This window comes from Macaca nemestrina, chromosome 2 (assembly GCF_043159975.1).
Source record: "Macaca nemestrina isolate mMacNem1 chromosome 2, mMacNem.hap1, whole genome shotgun sequence".
In the NCBI taxonomy this organism is placed as follows: domain Eukaryota; kingdom Metazoa; phylum Chordata; class Mammalia; order Primates; family Cercopithecidae; genus Macaca; species Macaca nemestrina.
This window is the reverse complement of record NC_092126.1, coordinates 128,602,316-128,624,856: the sequence shown is the minus strand read 5'-3', so window position 1 is coordinate 128,624,856 and position 22,541 is coordinate 128,602,316. Positions and strand designations below refer to the sequence as shown.

The 22,541-nt window shown below is 38.8% G+C and overlaps 2 long non-coding RNA genes across 9 annotated transcripts in view; one reads left to right on the top strand and one right to left on the bottom strand.

Annotated features, from left to right (window-relative positions):
* LOC105483418 (uncharacterized) overlaps positions 1–22,541 on the top strand; it is a 135,509-nt gene that overhangs the window by 86,925 nt on the left and 26,043 nt on the right. The gene's annotated exons all lie outside the window — the stretch shown is intronic.
* LOC105483454 (uncharacterized) overlaps positions 21,174–22,541 on the bottom strand; it is a 379,659-nt gene continuing 378,291 nt past the window's right edge. For both annotated transcript variants that reach the window (XR_011620152.1, XR_011620153.1), the window contains one exon: positions 21,174–22,538. This is a non-coding gene — a long non-coding RNA (uncharacterized lncRNA). The remainder of the gene's footprint in view (positions 22,539–22,541) is intronic.

Genomic DNA, 22,541 nt, shown 5'->3' with positions numbered 1-22,541 from the left:
AGCAACAAAGAGAAATGAGCAATCAAGCCATAAAAAACCATGAAGGAATCTTAAATGCATACTGATAAATGAAAGAAGCCAATCTGAAAACGATACACACTGTAGAATTCCAACTATATGACATTCTGGAAAAGGCAAAACTATGGGTTGGGGGAAGGGAGGGATGAATCCACAGAGCACAGAGGATTTTAGGGAGTGAAACTATTCTGTATGATATTATAATGGTGGATACATGTTGTTATACATTTGTCCAAACCCATAGAATGTACAACATGAGTGAACACTAACATATACTATGGACTTTGGGTGATAATGATGAGTCAATGGAGGTTCATCAGTTGCAACAAATGTACCAGTCTGGTGGGGGATGTTGACAGTGAGAGCTGTTGGAGTGAGGTGGGGGTAGGAGGTATACAGGAGCTCTGTATTTGTGCTCAATATTTCTGTGAACCTAAATCTTCTGTAAAAAATAAAGGCTATTAAAACAACAACAACAACTTACCTGTCCTCTGTCCCATTCCATCAGATCCCACATGTGAATGGCTGTGGGTGGCTGAATGTTACCCATCCTAGAGAACATGTTGATATTTTAAGGCAGGATGAGAGAGTCTTTCTGGCAGGCCTCATATTGTATCTATATAAGTTAGTAACTAGTTTTCTTAAGCAGAGTATTATCTCCAAGAGATGTAAAATACAACATGAGGAACTCTTTCTCCCTCAACCAAATACCTCTTAGAGCAACAATGCTCATACTCTCCAGCCCAGTGGTATCAGCGCCATCTGGGAACTGGTTAGAAATGCCAACTCTTAAGCCCAAACACAGACCTACTAAGTCAGAAACTGCAGGTAGCAGTGGTGGGGGTGGAGGGTGGGGTGGAGTGGGAGTGCACAATCTATGTTTTCATAAACCCTCTAGGCAATTCTGAGGCATATTAACCTTCCAGAACTACTTGCGAGTATTTCCCTCCATAGCTCTGCAGGTAACCTGTTTTTCACCACCAATCTCCCCAGCCAGATTGTAAATTCAAAAGAAAAGGGCTCATCTACTTGTTTATGATTAACCCCCCAGCTCTAGCATTAATGCCTGGCACATAGTAGGTGCTCAGTGTATATATGTTGAATATATAAACAAATACATGAGTGATTGGCTAAATGCCTAATCCTCTAGCGAGACATGGCAAATACACACTGTAACTTTCCTAGCCCATTATGCAGGCACAATACTGTGGGGTTAAGCAGGGATTCATATGAGCTCTACTGCTTGGGTTTATCTCTTTGCTCTATCAACTCTGTAACCTTTGGTAAACCCCACCTCTCTTTGGATATTGATTTTCTCATCTGCAACATGGGGATAATAATAGTATCTTAACCTCATAGGGTTGGCTTTTTTTCTTTTTATAAGATTAAATAAGTTGTGGTAGTGATGTTTGTTATGATTTTAGCACCATGGTTCTTTCTTTCCCAAGTGGTAGCCAGGATATTCTCCACCCAAACCTGCAGATTTTGACAAAGGTCTCAATAGAGATTTCCCTGCCCCTTTATTAGCATAATATTGAGAGAACTAGAGTCCTGCAGACCTTAATCCAACTCCTATTTTGTAATTATTCACATCACAATTTATTCTGTCATTTATTGCTGCTGTTACTATTTACACTGCAAATAGTGCATTGTGGAAATATTTAAGTGGAATCTTTTAATCTGGTTGCATAAACAATATCAATGATCTGATATGACTTCCATGGTAAAGCCTTTCCTATGTTTTCTCACTTCTTGATGGAAATGAGAAACCTATGTTCCTATTACCTTTACTAAGACCTCAAACTGTTGTCATGGTTAAACCATTAAAATACAAACAAGTTGGGCTTTCTTTCTTTCTTTCTTTCTTTTTTTTTTTGGCTTTTGTCACATGTAGTAATGTGCTATTTATTATCTCTTTCTGACTAATCCTCATTTTGTTTTTGATGCTCAGCATATTCCTTTCTGTGGAGAGCCATAGATTTGGCAGAAACTCAAGGAAAGGCTGAAAATACTTCTTAGAAACTATTTTAATCCCAAACAGTTAACGTTTGGAGAACAGGTTGAAACATATGTAATATAGGCACCAAAGTGTAGGCAATTATCTCCAAAGGGCAATAGGGGACAGAGAATAAAGGCTGTAGTGCCCTGAGGTCGAGGTAACCGGAGAAATGCCTTCTTTGACTTCCCAAGGGTCACAGTGTCAACTGAAGAATGAAATGATAAGACAAATGGAAAAGCTTGGTAACCCCCAAATGGGTGTATTTATTCACACAGCTCAAACCTGACTACTGGAGCTCTTTTCCTGTCTGCTGACAGCCATTCTGAGCATTATAACAAGATCCAGAACAGGTTGTCTAGAAACCCTAATGATGCTCTGGACAAAGTGGATGAAAGGTGACAAGGCAAAGGGGAATGTGCACAGAAGTTTTGGCTCAAAAATCATGTGACTTTCAGAGGTTCTTTGTGTTGGCTTGAACCTTTGCACAACACAAAGACAATACAGTTCCTGTTTAATGTTTCTGAAGATAGAAGTGGATGTCCCAGAGTTAGGATTGCCTTCTAATTAAATGATGCCATTTGTGATGTCCTTGCAATATTTCATGGGTCAAGATGAGCTGCCTCTGCTCTTCCTTCCTGTAGTTTCATCCTGCCATTTAACCACATGTATTTGCGGGTGCACACAAACACACACACACACACACTCCTCAGTAAAGCACTACCCATTACAGTATTGCTGTAAGGCAGTATTAGTTATTATTCAATGTCTGCAGTGCAGCTATTATACAACATGGATTTCAGGAAGGACATACACTATCACAAACATAACACCACCTTGCAGGATCAATTAAGAAAAATATGAGCTAAGGAGGCAGAAATCCTTGCTTAGTATTACAGAGAAATTATGACAAACTGTGAAAAGTTCCATAGGTTTTTGTTGCACTGAAATCTTTCCTTTAGGACCAACTTCTATGAAAATATACTATGCCTGGAATTTGCCCTGTCAAAGCCAGACATATTTTTTTAATTGAATCTTGCTTTGAGAGTAGTGAACTTTTTTTTCATCTGTAATTTGCTTTTTATGTGAAGGGAGAGACGTTCTGTTTCTCTTCTTTGGGGGAGTTGTCATATTCCTGTAAAAACAATCAATGTTAGATCATTTATCTCCTGCTCCATCAAGCTGTGATGTGGGATGTAAGTATGTGTATGTTCGCAATATAGATTTTTCGTTGCTATATTTTATAGTCATATTATTGGTGAGTGGCCCTCATTTATTTTCCAGACCATTTTGAACCCGATGACAACTCTTTAGGCTTTGTTTGTTAACTGTGTCCTGCCTGTCTACCTTTTCATGTAGTAATTGCTTTCAGGGAATAAAACAGAAATGGAGTATTGCTTTGTTTAATATTTTTCAAATCAAGTACATCATAGCACAACCATCTGTAAAAATACCTTTCAGCTTTCATCAACTTCTGCTACAGTTTTTTTTTTGAGGATTAATAATTCCTTCACATGGGTGTGTTTCTATGGCTAATGTAATATTTTTGAGCAAAGACTCGGTTATATTTACGTTCTGGCTTAGGTAAAAAAGAAAATGACTTGTTGAAGAAAAAATAGAATATTTTCACTCCTAAAATTTTGTTACTTGCAGAACAAGTGCTTTTGGAATGAAAAACATAGTTGGGAAGCTTTTTTGGTGAAAAATGTGGAAGTAAAATCATATTCGCTTTTTCTGCATGTAGAGTGCAATTCTCTAGCAGTGGGAATATGGCCCCTAGTCACATACTAACACAGTGTGAACTGCCTGGTTTCCTTCCAAGGTCCCTCTCCTTGATTGATTCCGGGGAAGGAGGTTTGTGTCTCAATTATTTTTTGTTGGCAACTGTGGTCCCTGTCTTTTCTGCCTATCTTTGTCTCTCATATGCCATTCTCCTCTCCTTTCCTTTCCCAAATCTTCACAAAGCCACAGTTGTTGCAGGTACCCAGGCTGGGAGGTGGGGCAGGCTGTGGTGGAGATTGCAAGATCATGTAGAACATGAAGCAACTAGAATTTTATAAAGAGACATGACCATTTTTTCAAAGTTCCTTGGCAATTGCTTTGTCTTAATTTGGGCTGCTATAACAGAGACCATTGACTTATGGTGGCTTATAAAAAACAAAAATTTATTTCTTACTGTTTTAGAGGCTGGAAATCCTAGAGTAGGTTGCCAGCATGGTTGAATTCTGATGAGGTTCCTGTTTCAGGTTGCAGACTGACGATTTCTGGTTGTATCCTCACTGGGGGAAGGTGCAAGGGAGTTCTAAGGGGTCTCTCTGATAAGGGCACTAATCCCATTCATGGAGACTCCACCCTCATGACCTAATCAATTTCCAAAACCTTACCTCCAAATGCCATCATTTTGCGGGTTAGGATTTCAACATATGTTTTTTGTGTGGGACACATTCATTCATTCCATTGCATTCCATCCTTAACCCCCCACCTGAAATTCATGCTCTTCTACATGCAAAATACATTCATTCCATCCCAACAGCCCCAAAAGTTGTAATTCATTCCAGCATCAACTCTAAAATTCAGGGAAAATTTGAGCATAATTCTGTATTTGCTTATGTGTGATTTCATCCATGAGAAACATTAAGTGAACATAGAAAACTACAACCAGGTGAGCCAAGCAGTGTAGGGATACACAAAATGCAAGGGCTTTGAGCATCCACCACCATCTGCCCTCAGTTCATCGCATTCTTGCGAGCCACACCCACCTACATCCTACGTGACAACTTTCCCTGGGATTCCAGATAACCCATTCCCACCACTTCACAATAGCTCACAAGGTGCACCTCTCCCCACACCCATGACATAAGCAAATGCAAGGCTGAGTGCCATATTTCTTCTAGTATTTATGTCTTTCTTATTCAACCAGTGTAACACTGTACCATTTTTATTAGGTTCCAATCTTCTTAAAACATGTCACAGGTGTTATTTTTGTGTATTTGCCTCTAGCCCCATTTTGCCCTAAGCCTTGTGGTTTTTATTGCACAGTTTTACATAGTATGATGATTTTCAAGAATGCCTGTATCACATTATAGCAGAGCTGACTTTATGTTGAAGCACCCTGTGGCTGGCAACAGCAGGGAGCTGTTACTACTCTTATGTCTGAAGGAGGAGAGCAGAGAAGATGTCATGGTAATCCTGAGAGGGAGACAGACCCTGCAGGAGAAGGATGCCTTGCTTCCACAAATGCCAAGTGCTGCTAGCCCATGAAGCAGCAGATGGAGAGCCTGGGGAATAAACACCCCGACCTCACTTTCCAGTCATTGGCAGTTATCACATGTTGGCAGAACCCCGCTGGAAGCTGGTGGGCTTGGCAGTCTGCTGAATGCAGTCCCCTATGGTCAGATGATACACAGGGCACAGCAGGGTGGGGAAATGGATATGGAAGATTCCCTTGCCCAACGCCACTGGGGAAATTTTAATTATTTATTACATAGATGAGCTTTATTTTTCTTTTTCTAGATCTCTGTTATGTGGTCTGGAGAGTTGAGGGGTATTTTCAATTCTTTTATGGGATGTTCAGTAAGATGCAACCACAAGAGGAGACTCAGGAGTGGCCCGGGAAAGCAAAGTGTGTTATACTCACAGATCCTAAAGGTGGGGCATACCACTCAGGGACACAGGGGCAAGAAAGCATGGTGGTCAGGAGGCAGGAAACAGAAACACAAACAGGGGGTGGATTGGGGCCATGGTCCATGGGGATTTCTATGGGAAAGGCAAGGCAGGGCAAAGTGAACAATTTAGGACTAGCTGGTTTGAGTGATATGTGGTGCGTTCTAAATTATAGAGGTGGTCCCTTGTTGCCTGGAATCTGGCTTTGGGATGTTTAGGGAAGAGGAATATAGTCTCCTGGGGTGTCTGGACCAAATAGAGAAGCTCGGGCTCTGGGCTGCAGATTGGTTAGTTTGCATATCAAAGGCATGCCTGGCTGAGCTCTCCCTATCTCTAAGAGCTGGCTGTTCCTGGGAGGGGCAGTCCCTCCCCAGCTAGAACGGTTTTTTTGAGATGTCAAAACATCAGAATATATAGAAAATAAAAACATATACAATACAGGGAAACTCATTGATGTGTTTTTCTAAACAAAGGAGAATTTTCTACCAAAGAAGAGAAACTGCACTCTTCTCAAATCAACCAGTTCAAAGTAGCCAACTTAAAAAAGAATACATTTTCCCCATTTCTTGTTATATATTCACACTTATCTTTATTTATGGTCATTTCCATAGGAACCGCTTTCTAAAGGCAAATATGTTTTCATCTTTAATGCTGGAATAGTGAAGAAACATAGCAGAATTTTGCCCAGATTGATTGGTTAATGTTAAATAATTTGTTACCTTTTGTGCTTGGTTAATATAGTGAGAAGATATTTCTGAAACCTCAACTGTGTTTACAGCCATGAAAATAATGTTTCAGGGGGAGCGTTTTTGGCATCTTGTTGTTGTGGTAATGTATGTCTCTTCTTCAGTCACGCTGAGGTGTAAGATAAAAATACTGAAGAATTGGGATAATTCACTTGCCTGCATACCTCCCCTTGAATAAGGAGATTAATTTTTTAATAGTCATATTACAAGACAACTGTCACTTTCATCTAATCTTCAAGTACTGGGGTGGGAGGAAAGTGGCTTAAAATGAGACCCTGTAGGGGCTGCCAATTTATCAGTTGCCCCAGCTTGATCTGAAATTCAGAAGAGACCATGAGCTCAATCTCAAAGGCAATTATACCAAAGGATGTGAAAACTTAAAGAAACCAATTTGTCATTGATTAGGATTTGTCTTCCCTGTCCTGCAACAAGCCTGTCAACAAAAGGAGAGAGATTTTGTATGGTCACGTAGAGCTGAGATGTTTATGGGGGAAAAAAAATACAAAAACTTTAATCCTCAAAAGATAAGTAAAATATATATTTTAAAAATTTCCCCCAGTTTCCCTTTTTTTTTTTTTAAACAAGAGGCTCATGTCTTATTTTTTCACAAGTAAAATTGATTTCAACATTAGCCTTAATTCACTATGTTATATGCTAAGGTGAAGCGGGAAGTTCATATTGGTTAACTGTTGACTGGGGAAAATGATTTAAGGATATGGGCAATGTTAATAGGGATAATGGAGATGAAGGTTTACAAGCTATTGGAGGCTCATAGACTTTTACAAGTTGAGATATAGCTCATATATCATAAAATCCACCTTTTTAGTATACAGTTCAATGTTTTTTAGCATTTTCACAAAGTTGTACAACCATCACCACTATCTAATTTCACAACATAGTCTTCACCCCCAAAAGAAACCCAATACCTTTAAGCAGTCACTCTTCATTCTCCCTACCCCCATCCCCTGGCAACCATCAATCTACTTTCTGTCTCTGTGAATTTACCTGTTCTGGACATTTCATATAAATTGAATCTTGCTGTATATGGCCTTTTATGTCTGACTTCTTTCATGTAGCATACTATTCTAAGAGTTCATCCATTTTGTGTTATGTTTCAGTATTTCATTCTGTTTTAATTGCCAAATAATATTCCATTGGATAGATACACCACATTTTGTGTATCTGTTATTCAATTGATGAAAACTTAGTTCTAGTTATAAGCTATTATGAATAATGCTGAACATTATGTACTTGAACATTTATGTACTTGAACTTGAACATTTATGTACAAGTTTTTGTGAAGACATACATTTTTATTTCTCCTGAATGAATATATCTAGTAGTGGAATTTCGGGGCCATATGATAATTTTATGTTTACCCTTTTGATGAACTACCAGCCTATTTTCCAAAGTAGATGCAAAATCTTATGTTCCCAATAGTGTATGAGGATTCCAGTTTCACATATCATTGCCAATATTTGTCAGTGTCTCTTTTTGATTATAACCATTCTAGTGAGTTTGAAGTCATATTTCACTGTGGTTTTTATTTGCATTTCCATAATGGCTAATAACGTTCAGAATCGTTTCAAGTGCTTTTTGGCCAATTGTATATCCTCATTTGTGTATTTCTCTTTGGAGAAATGTCTGTTCAGATCCTTTACATATTTTAAAATTTGGGTTGTCATTTTATTGTTGTATTATAATAGTTTTTAATGTAATACAGATACAAGTTCTTTATCAGCTATATGATTTGAAAATATTTGCTATCATTTTGTGGGTTGTCTTTTTACTTCTTCAGTGGTGCTCTTTGAAGCACAAAAGTTTTTAATTTCGAAGTCCCACTTATCTATTTTCTTTTGTCACTTGTATTTTCATGTTATATATAAGACAATACTGCCTAACCTAAGATCTTGAAGGTTCTCCTAATAGTTTTACAGTGTCATCTCTTATATTTAAGTCTGTGATCAATTTTAATTTATGTGTATAGTGTGAGAAAAAGATCCAACTTTATCCTATTGCATGTGGATATCAACTTGTCCATTTGATATCCAAGTTGTCCATTTAAAGTACTATTTATTGAAAATACTGGTTTTTTTCCTCCATTGAGTTTTTGGGCCCTCTTGTTGAAAATCAATTGATTATACATATAAGTTTCTAGACTCTCAATTGTATTTCAGGTCATGGAGTGTAGGAATCACACACTCAAATGATTGTCAAGGGCATTGAGGCAGATGACATAAATGACTTAAATGTAAGACTTAAAACCATAAAAGCCCTAGAAGAAAACCTAGGCAATACCATTCAGGACATAGGCCTGGGCAAAGACTTCATGACTAAAACACCAAAAGCAATGACAACAAAAACCAAAATAGACAAATGGGATCTAATTAAACTAAAGAACTTCTGCACAGCCAAAGAAACTATCATCAGAGTGAACAGGCAACCTACAGAATGAGAAAATTTTTGCAATCTATCGATCTGACAAAAAGCTAATATCCAGAATCTACAAAGAGCTTAAACAAATTTACAAGAAAAAAACATCAAAAAGTGGGCAAAGGATATGAACAGACACTTCTCAAAAGAAGACATTTATGCAGCCCACAAACATGAAAAGAAGCTCATCATCACTGGTCATTAGAGAAGTGCAAATCAAAACCACAATGAGATACCATCTCATACCAGTTAGAATGGCAATCACTAAGAAGTCAGGAAACTACAGATGCTGGAGAGGATGTGGAGAAATAGGAATGCTTTTACACTCTTGGTGGGAGTGTACATTAGCTCAACCATTGTGGAAGACAGTCTGACAATTCCTCAAGGATCTAGCACCAGAAATAACATTTGACCCAACAATCCCATTACTGGGTATATACCCAAAGGACTATAAACCATTCTGCCATAAAGACACATGCACACATATGTTTATTGCAGCACTGTTCACAATAACAAAGACTTGGAACCAACCTAAATACCCATCAGTGTTAGACTGGATAAAGAAAATGTGGCACATATACACCATGGAATACTATGCAGTCTTTAAGGATGAGTTCATGTCCTTTGCAAGGACATGGATGAAGCTGGAAACCATCATTCTCAGCAAACTAACACAAGAACAAAAAACCAAACACTGCATGTTCTCACTTATAAGTGGGAGTTGAACAATGAGAACATGTGGCCACAGGGAGGGAAACATCACACACTGGGGCCTGTCAGGAGGTGGGGGGCTAGGGGAGGCATAGCATTAGGAGAATGTATACCTAATGTATACCTAATGTAGATGACGGGTTGATGGGTGCAGCAAACCACCATGGCACGTGTATACCTATGTAATAAACCTGCACGTTCTGCACATATATCCCAGAACTTAAAGAATATATATATTTTAGATGGAGTCTTGCTTTTTCACCCAGGCTGGAGTATAGTGGCACGATCTCGGCTTACTGCAAACTCCTTCTCCCAGGTTCATGCCGTTCTCCTGCCTTAGCCTCCTGAGTAGCTGGGACTACAGGTGCCCACCACCACGTCCGGCTAATTTTTTGTGTTTTTAGTAAAGACTGGGTTTCACCATGTTAGCCAGGATGGTCTCGATCTTCTGACCTCGTGGTCCACCTGCCTCAGCCTCCCAAAGTGCTGGGATTACAGGCATGAGCCACTGTGCCTGGCCTTAGTGTGTGTGTGTGTGTGTGTGTGTGTGTGTGTGTGTGTGTGTATGAAATAAGTTATGATTAATGGTGTAAATAGTAGACTATAGTGGAATAGAGCAGTAACTTCTAATGAGGAGAGTTAAGCAAGTCTTCACATTGTGTGGACATCTGCACATCCAGGATGACAGATTAGCACCCACCAAGATGAAAACATGCAAACACGTGGAGATGCAGAGCTAATGGACTCCATCTACACTATGTTAAATCAGGTCAAAGATTAATGAAAAAACTAGATTATTCTGAGTGTTTACCTGTTTATCATCAACCAACTACATGTTTGATGTTTAAATAAGCAACTGGGTAATTCATGGGATTGTACTTTTCATTCAGTTGTTCAGAATAACCAATAACATACAATTTGCTAAATGTTGACAGAAAACTTTATTGCCCTCCTAATTTATTTCTAAGTGGCAGAGGGGAATTTGGAAATAACCAAGAGGTTGTTTGGGGAAAGTGAAGTTGTATAAGATGGTCAAAACTTCTTTCTTGGTTTCACAGAGAGGTACCTTGGGTATTTACAAAATATGTTTATAGCAGGTTATTTTTACTGCATGATAAAATTTTTGTATTTTCTTACTTTTGCAGATGACCTATTTTTCTTGAATTTCTCAGAAAGGGTGGTATGCTAATCTGAGAAGAGATGCCAAGATGAAATTAAATGAGCAAGGATTTAATTAGCAGATTCATCTGTGAGGGAAAATGGGGCAGGAGCTGGTAAGGTTGGGAGAACCATCATAGGGTAAAACAAGTCTGCCCTGAGTGACCACAGAGGGAAGGAAGGTTGGGTCTAAGTTTCTTAGACTGCCATGCTGTCTAAGGAAGTTTTGGCAAGGACATTGGGGAAATCTTTGAGCCAAAGATGCCTGTTATAGGAGTACCATGTCTCCCAGGAATAGGACTGCTTTAGTATCTCTACCATGCCCAGTCACTATGCAGGAGCAGCTTGTGAAAGCATGGGCTGGGTACAAACATGGTGGGGGATTTCAGATTGTGGCCACTGACTATTGGTGAATTGTACTCCTTGTAGTTGAAGTCTGCAAGGAGCATCTCATGGCAGTCAAAAATGGTGATTTCATTAGAATACAGATTAGCTGTCATAAGAGACCCCAAAATACTGTGGCTTAAGCAAGAGATAATTTTATTTATTTCTCAAACTGGAAACTCAGGCTGAATATTAGGGATCTGGGTTCCTTCTATCTTCCTGCTCTGCCATTGTAGGGTTGTTACCTTTATTCACATATGGGTGGTGGTCCAAGATAGCTCACCACCATGTCTGCCTTCTAGCCCACTGAATAAAAGAGAGAGAGAGAGAGAGAGGAAGGGAGGCTATTGCCTTTCCCTTGAAGGGCATAAGCTGGTAGTTGGGCACCTCCTTTCTCCTCATATTTTATTTGCTAAAACTCATACTAATTTGTATTAGTTTCCTGTGGCTGCTGTAACAAACTACCATAAATTCAGTGGCTTAAAGCAACAGAAGTTTATTCATTCACAGTTCTCTTTTTTAGTGACTGAACTCAAGGTGTCAGCAAGGCTGTGCTCCCTCTGGCGACTGTGGAAGGGAACCCCCTCTTTGCCTCTTCCAGCTTCTGGTATCTATTGCATTCTGCATCACTCCAGTCTCTACATTGGTGGTCACATTGCCTTCTCCTCTGCTGTATGTAATTTTCCTCTGCTTCCTTCTTATAAGGGCATTTGCAGTTGCAGTTAATGCCTCCCTGGATAATCCAGAATAATTTTCCCATCTCAGGATCCTTAACTCAATCACACCTGCAAAGCCCCTGTTACCTTGTAAGGTGACAATCTCAGTTTCTAAGGATTAAGACCTAGCTGTCTTTGGAGGTTGATACATCTTGGCTGTATTTCATCTTGAATTATAGTTCTCATAATCCCCACGTATCATGGGAGGGACACAGTGGGAGGTAATTTAATCATGGGGGTAGTTACTCTTATGCTGTTCTCATGATAGTGAGTGAGTTCTCATGAGATCTGACAGTTTAGTTTTATAAGGGGCTTTTCCTCCTTTTGCTCAGCACTTCTCCTTCCTGCCACCATGTGAAGAAGGACATGTTTGCCTCCCCTTCTGCCATGATCGTAAGTTTCCTGAGGCTTCCACAGGCATGCAGAACTGTGAGTCAGTTAAACCTTTTTCCTTTATAAATTACCCAGGCTCGGGTACGTCTTTATTAGCAGCATGAGAGCAGACTAATACAGAGGTCATAATTCTGCCTACCACATCAGTCATTTGGGCACACTTAGCTACATGGGAGCTTGGGAATAATAGTCTTTTGCTGGGCAGATATGCATCTATCACAGGTTAGGGGATTCTTTCACTAAAGATAGAGGAGGAGAATAATTATTGGGTTTCAATTTTCTTTCTCAGAAGTTTCTTAAAGGTATTGTCGTTTGAATCTTAGAGTAAAAAGCTTCACATCATCAACTCCGAGTTCTGCATTTCATTGAGTACTTTGAGATCCAAGAGATGTTGGAGTGAAAGTAAATTGCTTTTGCCTGCCCATCATTTATTATTAATTCCCCACTTTTTCTTGTAACATTACTCTGATTTTCCTTCAGGCAAACACCCCCTCCCAAATTGTAGTTCATATAATATGTGGTGCATGTACCTGAAACCTGGCCAATTTGCATTTTGCATTGGTTCAAATTTGAGTCTGAGATCTAAAGGGGTTTTCCAAAGACCATGGGTCTTTTATGGGAACTATTAGGAATGGGGTGCTCTCTTTCCACTGGGATAGCTAAACTGATAGACATAAACTGGAAGTGCTAGTAACTATCTTCCCATGGGATCTGAAAAGGCTGCCTGAAAGTGAAGCCAATCTACAGAAAAAGAGGAGTTGAGGAATAGGGGTAAGAGGGAACACATTCTTCATTTAGGCCTAGATCTAGCCACACCTGAACCAAATATACCCCCATGTTTGTATGTGAGCCGATAAATGGCTCTGCCCTACCATTGCTTTCACTTGTTCTTTTGGCAATTGGATTGGATTCTGAAACTTGTAACCAAGTGGCCCATCTACTGAAAAGTGAAATGATGTGCTAATGGAAATATGTCAAGTTTTAAGCAAAGTCAAGGCTAGAATTCATGTCTTCTTTTAAACTACTCTCTTTTGCCTTTCCTTTATTTCACGTAATGGCTGTTGACCAGTTTCTTTTTATTGCACTTTTGATTTTTAAAGATGGCTCGAGTTTTTATGTGGTTTCCTCTCATCTAGCCTACAAGTTTCAATAGTTTACGGAAAAAAAAAAATTGTTGACAAATAGAAGTTGTGACAACATTGAATACCCTAGTTTAATTTGGGAAACAAGAAAGGCAAAGAGAGTAATTTTTGAAAACCAACAAGAAGTGAGGAAGAGATCGATGACCTTTTTTTGTTGTTGTTTCCAGCAGATTTATAATGCAATAAAAAATTTGTTCTGCAATCATTTAGCCCATGTGGTCGATATTAAACTTTTTAGTCAAAACCGTTCATGTCTTCAAGAGGCTCTGAAACTTTTTTATTTAAGTTAAGGATGCTGCTAAAATGTTGAACTCAACATTCCCCCTGAAGTTCTTTCAAGACTGTTATTATGAATGTTCAGTTTTAAGAAATTCCAGATGAATTGTACAAACCAAGATGAAAGATGAAGTATAACAGCAGCTGCGCACAAGAATTATGCAGAAGTATGCAAATTGTAACCCCAGTGATGATGGAAATGTTAACCTTATGTTTCAGTAATAATAACTACTCTGATCTAATAGTGAGCCAAGAGGCACAAAGGGCATTCGGAGCTAAGAATTAGTAAGTAAAGAAGGCTTTTCCCTCCTGCATGACATCGGGTTATTTGTCTGAAATACCTTATTGTTCAGTGCAATTTGCCACAGAAATATTCACAATGACATGTTCATGGCATAGGTATTTGTCATTAAATGTAAACCTGTGTTACAGAATTTTGAGCCCTGAGCTCCCATAAAACAGGGTACTGATTTATTTTTATAGATGCTGAATCCTTGAACTTAATAAACCTTCTGACAGTGTTAGCATTCAGTGGCACTTATAGGTCAATCCTTTCTATGTTAAGAGGGGAAAAAGGAAAAGCTAAGGAGTTCAAGAAAATGGCAAAGAGAAGGTTCTAGAGTTGGGAAAGTGCTAAAACATACTGGAAATAATAATTGCTGTCACTAATTGAGTATGCACTGTGTGCCAAGCACACTAAAGTTCTTTATAGTTATAATATCATTAAGACCTCAGAATAGCCTTATGGATTGGAGAAAAATGGAGGCCTCCCTAAGGTTTCAAGGCTGGAATGGGACAACATCTGTTCAGGTTAATATCATAGCTCTTAAATGTTCTGATACAGTGTTGGTACCCTCAGATGTCATCCTGTAACACTCATTATGCCAGAAGCCAGGATATTGTGTTTTCCTCTTGTGTAACTAAAGTTTGTCAGGTGGACTTTGGAGTACCTTCCTGTTTTCAAGTCTTTCTGTTTTGATTTCTTTTAGGTATTGAAAATCAATGTTTATTTTGTAAACAATTAAATACATTATTTTATGAAAACAAAATAGAACACTGCAAGTACGTCTTGAGTTTGCTTTGTCTACCATCTCTACCTTGTTCCCTCACTTCCTTTTTGCTGGAACTCTATCCTCACCAGCCCCCAAGATTCATCTTGGTCATGCTTGGCACTTATTTCTTAGGCTGGGAAAGTCTAGAGAAGCTCTCCAGGAGGACTCTAACTAGATCCTGTCTTTCTCAGAGCCCCTTAGCTGTGTGTTCTACAATCTTCACTATGCTGCTTTCATGTCATGATCTGACAATTTCCAGCTCCTGCCATCATGCTGACTTTCAGCCACTAGGGAATGAGAACAAAGGAAGAAGAGGGTGTATTCATTTTCTTTGAAGATGCAAACTAAAGGATACATGTATGACTTCTGGTCACATCTCTACCACCCAAATCAAAATCACTTGATTGTATCCCTTGTGTGTTAGTGTAGAGTTATGATGGAGAGTGCTAATAGTTTCCCAGTATCCATTCTTCCTTTACCTTTTCAATAATGGATTCTCCAAATTTTAGCTAGACAGATAAATGGCTTCCAGGTGACAGTCTCCATTCTCCAGCCTTCCTTGCTGCAGTAGTAGAATCTAGCCAGTACCTTTTTCTGGCCTGACAAGTAGGTTTCAAAGCTGACTAGGCAGACTGTGTTGCTGACCACCTTGGAGTTTCTGTAACACATTACTGATTGCAAATTAGATCTCATTCTCAGAAATTTCTGGAACAAACACCTGTGTGACCCTGGCCTCTATGTACACTCAACGTATGGCCACCCTAGCTGCAAGAGAGGCTGAGAAATATTATCCTTAGTTGGAAAGCATATGTTCATCTAACATTTTGGGTGGGTTTTTTTTTTAATAGAAAAAAAGATCAGGATGGAAATTGGAGGACAACTTACAATCTCTATTATATTTAATCAAAACATATGCAATGCAGCTAGATCAATACTCCAGGTTGAACTTTGTAGCCATAAATATATCTATTGAAAAAGAAAACAGAAAAGTAGTAAGCCCAGAACTCAACTCAATTTAGAAAAAGAAGTTTATTCCCTAAGAAAGTTGAAAGAAGAAACTACTAAAGAGCAAACATTTAACAGAAAACAAACAATAAAGATGGTAAACAAAAACAAAGTCCACTTATTTGAAAAGGTGAAAAGAATGAAGTGGAGAAGGAGAACAAACATCTGGCAAGACTTAGAAACAAAGACAGAAGGCACAGAAAAAACAGGGGGCATAATTAAATATAAAATAGTGACTTAAAATATTGGAAGGGTGATTATAATTTGATGCTAACAAATCTGAAAACTTATGTAAAGTTGACTCTTTTTCTAGAAAAAAAATTAGGTTACCAATATGACATGAGTGAAGAAAAAGGATTTATGAAGCTGTCAAATAACTTGATTTAGGAGTCAAACATCTATCCAGCCTCACTTCTAACTACACCCAGACCCCTGCAACTCATGGCCCAGACCATTTTTAAGTTGAGTTTTATCACACAATCAAAAGAATAGGTAACGTTTAGCTTCTACAGATTGTTTGACTCTACAAAAGAAAAACCTCCCCAATTCTGGTTTTGAGAAAACAATATTCTTGGTTACTATAGTTGATGCTGTGGCAAATTGCCTAGATCTACCCTTTATGAACAGGGCATACATTCCCCCAGCTTCTGGGAATGGTGGCTGCTGGCCATGCATAGCTGAGTCTCTTTCCAGGAACTGCCTTTTGCTGGAAGGACCTGCCTTGTCCAAAATTACATTCTTTCCCCGGGGAGAACCAACTTCCAATTATTGGTAGATGCAATGGCATAAGGGCCTGGCCACCTGGAATCAATTTAAGATAACTTTGAAAGACCATCCTGGTTCTATCACTGAGGCTTCCACTGCACCTACATCACAGTTTATAACTCTACCCACTGCCCTTGCCCTGATAGGGATTGATGCTGAGCTTAACTTCCCGAATAAACTTCCTGAACTTACATGTCTGCCCCAGGGTCTGCTTCCTGGGAAACATGACTGAAGATAATAACAAAACTGGGCAAGGATAACAGAAGAAAGGATAGTTATGGGCTGGTTTAACAAATACATTGTGATGAAGTTGGTTTTTTTTTCAGGACTCTAGACAATGTAACATTTGAAATCTGGTAATGGACTTCAACAGCAAAAAAAAAGAGAAAGACTGGGTGTTTGTCTCACTAGCAGAAAAAAATTATTATAATTCAGCTTCAATTAATCAGAATTTAAAAAAATTCTTACCCGCATCTTATGAGAAAAGCCTTGCAAATTCTAATCTAGGGGCATCCTTCACTAAACCTCACCAGCACTCCTCTAAACTGTAAAGGTTATGAATAACAAGGAAAGTCTGAAAAACCCATGGCTGAGAAGAGCCTAAGGAGACATGATGAGAAATCTAATGTGGGATCCTGAAGAGGATCCTGGAACAGAAAAAGGACCTTGGCAAAAACTAAGGAAGTCTAAGTGAACTGTGGATCATAGTTAATCACAATGTATCAGCATTGATTCACTAATGGTAACAAATATTTCATGCTAGTGTAACATGGTAATAATAGGGGACTTTGGCTGTAGGCTATGAGAGAACTCTCTGTACAAGCTTTTCAACTTTTTTTGTTTTTTTTTGGTAAATTTGAAATGTCCTAACAAAATCTATTTTAAAAAAAGACTGAAGGGAATTATATCAATATTAGTGGCTGTTTTTTTCTGGCTTGTTTTGAAGATAAGATAATGCTTATAGGGCCGTGCACAGTCGCTCATGCCTGTAATCTCAGCACTTTGGGAGGTTGAGATGGGTGCATCACCTGAGGTCATGAGACTGAGACCAGCCTGGCCAACATGGTGAAACCCCCATCTCTACTCAAAATACAAAAATTATCTGGGCATGGTGGCAGGCACCTATAATCCCAGCAACTCGGGAGGCTGAGGCAGGAGAATTGCTTCAACCCGGGAGGCGGAGGTTGCAGTGAGCTGAGATCCCACCACTGCACTCCAGCATGGGTGACAGAGTGAGACTCCCCTTCAAAAAAAAAAAAAAAAAAAAGAAAGAAAAAAAATAGGATAATACTTATGAAGTGCTTAGCACAGAACCTGGCATATAGTGAGCATTCAATAAACCTATTAATATGTCCTGTTATTGATTACGTCTTCTTTATACTTTTCTATGTTAAAATTTTTATCATAAACAAATATTGCATCAGAAACTTCTTTTTCAAAGAAGAGCGACTCCTAGGTCACTACCTGATATGCTCTGAAGCGAGAGTGAGGGAACTCAATGGCACGTGGAACTACTCATTGAAATCTCACTTTGCCCCTCAATTCTAGAAGCCAGTCTCTTCGCAAATGATAATGGGAGGATTTCCTGTTATGTTAAATGATCCCAGAAGGTCTAGCCTTTCTTGAAATAATTCTCTATTTGAAGGATCTTGGAGGAATTCATTCTTCCTATGGGTCCGTGTGGAGGTTGATTTTACCCCTAAGGCTAGTACCAAGAAGGACCACTCCTCCTACAAGTGTTGACCTGTGGACAAGGCTGGTTGCCACCATCTTCATGACATCATGAACTAAGTCCTCTGAGGCTGGAGGGTACGGGGTGCTGGGGGCTTCAGAAGAAAAGAATGCCTGGAATGGCAACGATGAAAGTATGCTAGGAAATGATAAAGTGATAAATAAAGGAAATTCCAGGAAGCCCTATGGATCCATTTGAGGCTGAATGTGAGAAGGGAACTAAAGTTGCAACATATAGGTCAGGCTGCAACACTCTGGGGCTTGGTAGACAGGACTGGTGAAAGCAGGTGTGAGCACGGCCCACACTTAAGAAAAAACATGGCAGTTAGGGCCAAATGGGAAGGAAAGAATCATGGGAGATCACTTATTAAATATGTTTTTTGTATCTTTTGATAAGCAGACTTATTTACCAATGTCTAGTGGATAATGCCATGTGGCAAGTGGAAACAAAGCCAAGAAAACAGTCAACCCAAGCCAGAAATCCATTGTATACTGCCACATGTTAGGACCACTACGGTCTCACAGCACTGAAAATAGCAAAACGGTACCACAGACCCAGCTCCCAATTCCTGGAGAACTTCTACTCATCACCCTGGAATGACTTAGTGAGGAGCATAAGTCCAAGCTAATCTTTAAAAAAGCAACATAAACAAAATATTCTTTTGTCAATTAAGGTAGTCATCTCTATCTCTTCTACTTTCTCTTCTATCATCTTATCCTTTTTTTGTGCTATTAAACTGTAACTGTCATTTAAAAGTTTGTGTACAAGTCCTCAGATGTCTGTACTTTATTAATATTTTTTAAATTTTTAATAAAGGAACTGAATGATGTGATGGAACTTGCACTAGAAAAAATAAACTTTCTTAGTCAATAAAAAATGTATCGCTAACATTATAGTTAATGGTTAAACATTAGAAGCATTCCTTTTAAGGAAAATATAAACAAATATTGCCCTTGGATATTATCCGCATTTAATATTAACTGGACATTCTAGTCAACTGAATAAGACAAGAAAAATAAAATATATCAAAAGTAAAATGGAAGATACAAAGATATTTATTCTCATATGATTTTTAACTTTGCAAATCCAGGAGAATCTGCAAACTAGCAGTAGTTAGAGAGTTCAGTAAATTTTTTGGATAGAGGATCAATATACAAAAACAATAGTGTTCTTACTTTAACCAATTAGAATACTTAGTAATACCCCATTTAAAAATCTATACAGTCCTTTGAAGCAAACCCAAGAAAAGATATGAACGATCTTTTAAAAAAGAATTCTAAAAGTATTGAAAGATATAAGACAATCCTAAGTGAGAAATCACATTATGAAATAACAAGACTCAATATCATACCCATATCAATCCTCCTCAAATTGATCTATAAATTCAATGTAATACAAATTCAAGATCTGTTTAATAAAAGGGATTGTTTAGTTCCTGTACTTAATAAAGCTGTACCACTTTTACCTCACCTCTTCTTAAAAATCAGCATGGGATGCTCTTTTTTTTTTTTTTTTTTTTTTTTTTTTTAAAAGGGTACAGATAGATTGATACTAAAAAGTAGCCTCTTGTTCTCTTGCTGCCATTGTAATTGTTTCCAAATAACATACAAATATTTAGAAACGATTGTTTCTCAGATCCCCAAATTCATTGTAATTCTCTAGCTGTATTGAGAAGATTGACTTCAAAGAGAAGAAAAGTAATAGTTTAAAAAATGCGACTATAATTTTTTAAAAATAAAAACATCTTTTTGGATCTATGAGAGAATTCTGCCATAAAAATAATAAGTAGCATTTAGAAAACACTTTCTATGTGTCAGGGAGTGTGCTAAAAGCCTCGTGTAGATTTTCTCATTTAGACTTCAAACTAATGTGTCATTATTAATTAGTCTCAATTTATTGGTGAGAAAAGGGAAACTTGGAAAAATTAGGGAACTAGCAAGGTCACCTAGCACATAACCAACTTGAAGAACAAAGAGTCTAAAAAACAGAGCTGGGTTTTTAAATAGAAAGTGCCACAACCTCTTAAGCATAATTCCCCATATATTGCTTGTGTTAGGAAACAAGATAAGTTGGGGATTAAGAGACTTATATCCTCATCCAAGCTGGATAGCAGTAGCAGTATACTCAGAGGGTTAGTTCTGAGTCCATCTGTTGATGCACAAAAAATGTATTAAGTGCCTAATATTCATAGGACACTAATAGAAGTACTGGAAGAACATATAGTCCCTACCCTTTAGGAATGGACAGACTTTTAAGGGAGGGAAGGGAGTGTAGTAGTGACTATTGTTTCTCCGGAGCAACATCTATTTAAGTCTTTACAGCCTCACTTGTGGCTTTCTTCATGCACAAAATCTCATGTGAGTATCTTATTCTGAATGGTTAATACTTCCTCCTCTTGGCAGTGACAGAACTGAAAATTCCCCCCAGACATTTCCCGTTAAATATATTAAGCATTCAAGACAAATGCATTGGTAATTCTGCTCAAGGTACATAATTATTACATGGGAATTATTTATGAAGCATGATGTCAGCAGATACAGTTTTGAGTTAGAACTGAGTATGAAAATCTTCAGGTTAGAACACAGTGTTGTATTATTTAGTGCCTTCCATTTTTAGAGGAGAGTGAAAAATGTAGTTATTTAGACTTTTGAAAATGTTGATGTTTTTAAAAATGACTGTGGGCTGGCCGGGCGCGGTGGCTCACGCCTGTAATCCCAGCACTTTGGGAGGCCGAGGCGGGTGGATCACAAGGTCAGGAGATCGAGACCATCCTGGCTAACACTGTGAAACCCCGTCTCTACTAAAAATGCAAAAAATTAGCCGGGCGAGGCGGCGGGCGCCTGTAGTCCCAGCTACTCGGGAGGCTGAGGCAGGAGAATGGCGTGAACCCGGGAGGCGGAGCTTGCAGTGAGCCGAGATCGCGCCACTGCACTCCAGCCTGGGCGACTAAGCGAGACTCTGTCTCAAAAAAAAAAAAAAAAAAAAAAATGACTGTGACTATGAATTTTATTCTAGAATTACCCTTTGATATCCAAAAAAGAAACACACATTTGGGTTACTTACTTATCTGTAGACACAGCAAATTATATGATTTCTTCACCCTAGTTAAGTCAATCCTAGTCATGGTACACATCATGCATTTGTGGGGTGGCTTCTCTCAAGTACCTATTATGAGGTTAGCTCATCCTCTGGGCCAAAACTGTTTTATGAACTTCCTCTGAACAAAGTGTTATTTTGCCAAGTCAGTCACAGGCCACTGCTTGGTTGTGTCTCAGGTCAGGAGGTGGCACATTCTTTTATGACCAGGCATAAGGTCATATTCTCATGTCACAGATGCCATATATCATATTCTAGATCAGTGGCCCTCACCCTGGAGTGATTTTTCCCTCCAGCGTACACTGGGTAATGTCTGGCAACATTTTTAGTTGTTACAATGGGGGTGGAGGTGGGGAGTGCTCCCAGCATCTAGTGGGTGGAGGCCAGGGGTGCTGCTAAACATCCTACAGTGCATGGGACAAGCCCCCACAGCAAACACTTATCTGGCCCAAAATGTCAGTAGTGCTGAAGTCAAGAAACACTGCTCTGGAAGGAGAGCATGGCATAGTCAGTTAACATTTTTTTTTTCTTTGTTAGTATGTACATGGAATACTAAGAATATTTAATACATTTGAATTTAGGATTCAAGCTACATTGTCCAATGTACTACATAACCTGAACCTATGGCAGGGCAGGTTAGATATGTGAGAAGGGCTTTCCTAATCGATTTAACCTGTCCATGATCTTTGGTGATGGCATGGAGGCCAACCATAGAATGAGCCTTTCATTTTTTAGAGGGCAGGATTTTCCTAGAGCCTCACTCTTCTTCTTTCCCACTGCAGCTCTGTCCATTCAACACAGATCCTAAGGATTGTGTTCAACTTAGGATTGAACACAGTCCTAAATGTGTTGTTCAACACAGATTTGTTTGACAGAATTTTATGTGATGATGAAAACATTTTCTGTGTGTCCTTTCCAGTATAGTAGCTATTAGCTACAAGCAGGTATGACATACTTGAAATGTGGCTGGTATGCCCGTGAAATGGATTTTTAAATTTTATTTAATTGTAGTCCATTTAAATGTCAATGTAAAGAGCCACACATGCTACTGGCTACCATATTGGACAGTGCAGGTTTGACCTCTTCACACCTCTCTAGGTCAAACTTTCCTTGGAGATGAAGTCAGGCATAGATTGTCATCATTGTCAACTTCCTCCCATTTTGTTTCTGAACCTTTGGAGAGGGATATTTGGGCCTTGAGAGGGAAGGTGGACAAAGAGGTTCCCATGTGACCCGGCCTCCAAAGAAATATCTG